Raw genomic sequence first — 4,642 nt, 5'->3', positions numbered from 1 at the left:
TGGGAGATCATATTGTTCAAGCTGATCCAGCTCTTATGGATTTTTCTCGGCCTAAAATTGATGACATTCAGTCAAGCATCCTTCATCCGGCTATTCAAGCTAACATCTTTGAAATCAAGCCGGGCACTATTCAGATGGTGCAGAATTCTATTTCATTTGGAGGAGCGGCAACTGAAGACCCCAACATGCACATAAGGAATTTTGTCGAGATCTGCAGCACTTTTAAGTATAATGGCGTGACTGATGAGGCTATCAAGTTGAGGCTTTTCCCATTCTCACTGAGGGATAAGGCTAAAGACTGGTTACATTCTGAACCAGCTGGGTCAATCATTACGTGGCAAGATCTTGCGCAAAAGTTTCTGGTGAAGTTTTATCCAATGGCAAAGACTGCTGCTATGAGGAGTGCTCTCACTCAGTTTGCGCAGCAACCTACAGAATCTATGTGCGAGGTTTGGGAACGCTACAAGGAAATGTTGAGAAAATGTCCACATCATGGAATGCCGGATTGGATGGTAATCACTGGTTTTTATAATGGTTTGGGGGCTCAATCTCGGCCCATGCTCGATGCAGCAGCTGGAGGCGCCTTATGGGCTAAAAGCTATACTGAGGCGTACAATCTTATTGAGACGATGGCTGCAAATGAGCATCAAAACCCAACTCAGAGGATGACATCAGGCAAGGTAGCAGGTATTCTGGAAGTTGATGCAGCCACCGCTATTGCAGCCCAGCTCCAAGCGCTATCAATGAAGGTTGATTCTTTGGCTACGTATGGAGTTAATCAAATAGCTATGGTTTGTGAGCTTTGTGCAGGTTCTCATGCTACGGATCAGTGTTCTCTTGTCAACGAATCTGTTCAGTATGTGAATAATTATCAGCGACAACAGCAGCCTGTGCCAGCAACCTATCATCCTAACAACAGAAATCATCCAAATTTCAGCTGGGGAAATAATCAGAATGCTATTCAGCCACCATATCAGCAAGGAGTGAGTAAACAGTTTAACCCACCTGGATTCCAGCAACCACAGCAGTATGCTACAAGACAATCATATCCTCAACAGGGAAGTGCAGCTGCCCCTACTAGTGCTGATTTTGAGGAACTTAAGCTGTTGTGCAAGAGTCAGGCGGTTTCTATCAAGACCTTGGAAAATCAAATCGGTCAATTAGCCAATGCAGTGCTCAATCGTCAACCTGGCACTCTTCCCAGTGACACGGAAGTACCAGGCAGGAAGGAAGCTAAAGAGCAAGTCAAGGCTATTACCTTAAGGTCTGGAAAAGTAGCTGATGCTGAAAAGGCAAAAGAAGTCGAAGCTGAAGTTCGAGATGAAGAATCTAAGCAAAGGGAGAAAGCGGCGGAACCAAGGAAGACTACTGTTGAACACACTCTGCCTGAGGCTAATACAGGGGAGAAACAGCTCTATCCTCCACCACCTTTTCCTAAGAGATTGCAGCAACAAAAGCTGGATAGACAGTTCGGGAAGTTTCTGGAGGTGTTCAAGAAACTTCACATCAATATACCTTTCGCTGAGGCTCTGGAATAAATGCCTAGTTATGCGAAGTTTATGAAGACTATTCTTTCAAGGAAGGTGAAACTGGATGACCTTGAAACTGTTGCTCTCACGGAAGAATGCAGCGCAGTTCTGCAACAAAAGTTACCACCAAAACTGAAAGATCCAGGAAGCTTCACCATTCCTTGCACCATTGGCAATCTAACTTTTGACAAGTGCCTTTGTGATTTGGGAGCAAGCATTAATCTGATGCCGTTGTCGATCTTTAAAAAGCTGGACCTACCTGATCCAAAACCCACATACATGTCGCTACAATTGGCGGACCGTTCCATTACTTACCCAAGGGGCATAGTTGAGGATGTGCTCGTCAAGGTGGATAAGCTCTTCTTTCCTGCTGATTTTGTTATTCTGGATTTTGAGGAAGATAAAAAGATTCCCATAATCTTGGGGAGGCCTTTCTTGGCAACTGGCCGTACCTTGATAGATGTGCAAAAAGGAGAACTTACTATGCGGGTTCAAGATCAGGATGTGACCTTCAACGTATTCAAGGCAATGAAATTCCCTACAGAAGATGAGGAGTGCTTAAAAGTGGATGTGATTGATTCTGCGGTTACTTCGGAACTCGATCACATGCTAATGTCTGATGTATTGGATAAGGCCTTAGTGGGGGAATTTGACAGTGATGATGAAGATAGCAACGAGCAATTACAATATCTGAACGCTTCTCCCTGGAAGCGAAAGCTAGATATACCATTTGAATCTCTTGGTACTTCTGACCTCAAGAACGCTGAAGGGAAGCTCAAACCATCAATAGAGGAAGCGCCTACCTTAGAGCTCAAACCATTACCTGAACACTTGAGGTATGCCTTTTTAGGTGATTCATCTACGTTACCTGTTATTATTTCAGCTGACCTTTCAGGTAGTGAGGAAGACAAGCTCTTAAGGATTTTGAGAGATTTCAAATCGGCTATAGGATGGACTATAGCAGACATCAAGGGGATAAGTCCCTCATATTATATGCATAAAATTCTGTTAGAGGAAGGTAGTAAGCCAACTGTGGAACAGCAGCGAAGACTGAACCCAATCATGAAGGAGGTGGTGAAGAAAGAAATTCTGAAATGGCTAGATGCAGGCATCATTTATCCTATTTCTGACAGCTCGTGGGTGAGCCCTGTACAATGTGTTCCTAAGAAGGGAGGTATCACTGTGGTCGCAAATGAAAAGAATGAGCTCATCCCTACTCGAACAGTTACAGGATGGAGAGTATGCATGGATTATAGAAAATTGAACAAAGCCACAAGAAAGGATCACTTCCCTCTCCCATTCATTGATCAAATGCTGGACAGATTGGTGGGACATGAGTATTTTTGTCTTCTGGATGGGTATTCCGGGTATAATCAGATTTGTATTGCACCAGAGGATCAGGAAAAGACTACCTTCACTTGTCCATTTGGCACATTTGCTTTTCGTAGAGTTTCGTTTGGGTTATGTGGCGCCCCGGCCACCTTTCAGAGATGTATGATGGCTATATTCTCTGACATGATTGGAAATAACGTCGAAGTGTTTATGGATGACTTCTCCGTCTTTGGACACTCATATGATGAATGCTTGAATAATCTGCGCGCCATACTCAAAAGATGCGTGGAAACTAATTTGGTGCTTAATTGGGAGAAATGTCATTTTATGGTGCGGGAAGGCATTATCCTTGGGCATAAGGTCTCTAGCAAAGGTCTGGAGGTGGACAAGGCCAAGGTGGGAGTCATTGAAAATCTTCCCCCACCTAATTCAGTGAAAGGAATCCGTAGTTTTCTCGGTCATGCGGGTTTTTATCGGCGATTCATCAAGGACTTTTCAAAGATATCTAAGCCGTTGTGCAATTTACTTGAGAAAGATGTGCCTTTCAAATTTGATGATGAATGTTTGGCAGCATTCGAGACTCTCAAGGAGAGTTTGATCACGGCACCAGTTATTACAGCACCAGATTGGACAGAACCGTTTGAGATGATGTGTGATACGAGTGACTATGCGGTAGGTGCAGTTCTGGGACAACGCAAGAAAAATCTCTTCCATGTGGTCTACTATGCGAGTAAGACTTTAAATAGGGCCCAATTGAACTACACCACTACTGAGATGGAGCTTTTGGCTATAGTCTTTGGCTTTGAGAAATTTCGATCTTATCTGCTTGGTATGAAAGTGACAGTATTCACTGATCATGCAGCTATTCGCTATCTGGTTTCTAAGAAGGATTCGAAGCCGAGACTCATTCGTTGGGTGCTTTTACTTCAGGAATTTGAGTTAGAGATCAAAGATAGAAAAGGTACCGAGAATCAAGTAGCTGACCATCTCTCTAGGTTGGAGAATCCCGATTCTACTTCACAAGATAGGACGTTAATCAATGAATCTTTTCCCGATGAGCAGTTGTTTGCAATTCAGGAGGAAGAACCATGGTTTGCAGATATTGTAAACTATCTTGTCAGCAATATAATGCCTCCCAATTTGACATCCGCGCAAAAGAAGAAGTTTCTGCATGAGGTGAAGTGGTATATGTGGGATGAACCATATTTGTTTAGACAGGGAGCTGACCAGATCATCAGGAGATGTATCCCGTTCTGTGAGACGGAGGGGATATTACGAGACTGCCATTCCACGGTTTATGGTGGACACTATGGAGGTGAGAAAACGGCAGCTCGTATTCTGCAAGCAGGTTTTTTCTGGCCCACCTTGTTCAAGGATGCTCATCAGTTTGTTTTAAGGTGTGATCGTTGCCAAAGAGTGGGAAATTTGTCAAGGAAGGATGAGATGCCATTAAATGTGATGCTTGAAGTTGAGGTCTTTGATGTATGGGGAATCGATTTCATGGGGCCTTTTATCTCGTCTTGCAATAATCAGTACATTTTGCTGGCAGTCGATTATGTCTCAAAATGGGTCGAAGTTAAAGCTTTACCAACAAATGATGCAAAGGCAGTGCTAAATTTTCTTCATAAGCAAATTTTCATAAGGTTTGGAACACCTCGGGTAATCATAAGTGATGAAGGATCGCATTTTTGCAACCGTAAGTTCACTTCTATGATGCAGCGTTATAATGTGAATCATCGAGTAGCTACTGCCTATCATCCGCAAACAAATGGTCAAGCGGA

The 4,642-nt window shown here is 43.4% G+C and overlaps 1 non-coding gene across 1 annotated transcript; it reads right to left on the bottom strand.

Annotated features, from left to right (window-relative positions):
* Positions 1–392: 392 nt before the first annotated feature.
* Positions 393–499, bottom strand: LOC141709841 (small nucleolar RNA R71). Its single transcript, XR_012570398.1, has one exon. It is a non-coding gene; the product is annotated as a small nucleolar RNA R71 (small nucleolar RNA).
* Between the last annotated feature and the right edge of the window lie 4,143 nt (positions 500–4,642).

The sequence above is a fragment of the Apium graveolens genome, chromosome 2, assembly GCF_009905375.1.
Source record: "Apium graveolens cultivar Ventura chromosome 2, ASM990537v1, whole genome shotgun sequence".
Classification (NCBI taxonomy): domain Eukaryota; kingdom Viridiplantae; phylum Streptophyta; class Magnoliopsida; order Apiales; family Apiaceae; genus Apium; species Apium graveolens.
Note: the sequence above shows the minus strand (reverse complement) of the source record. Positions and strands in the feature narration are given on the sequence as shown.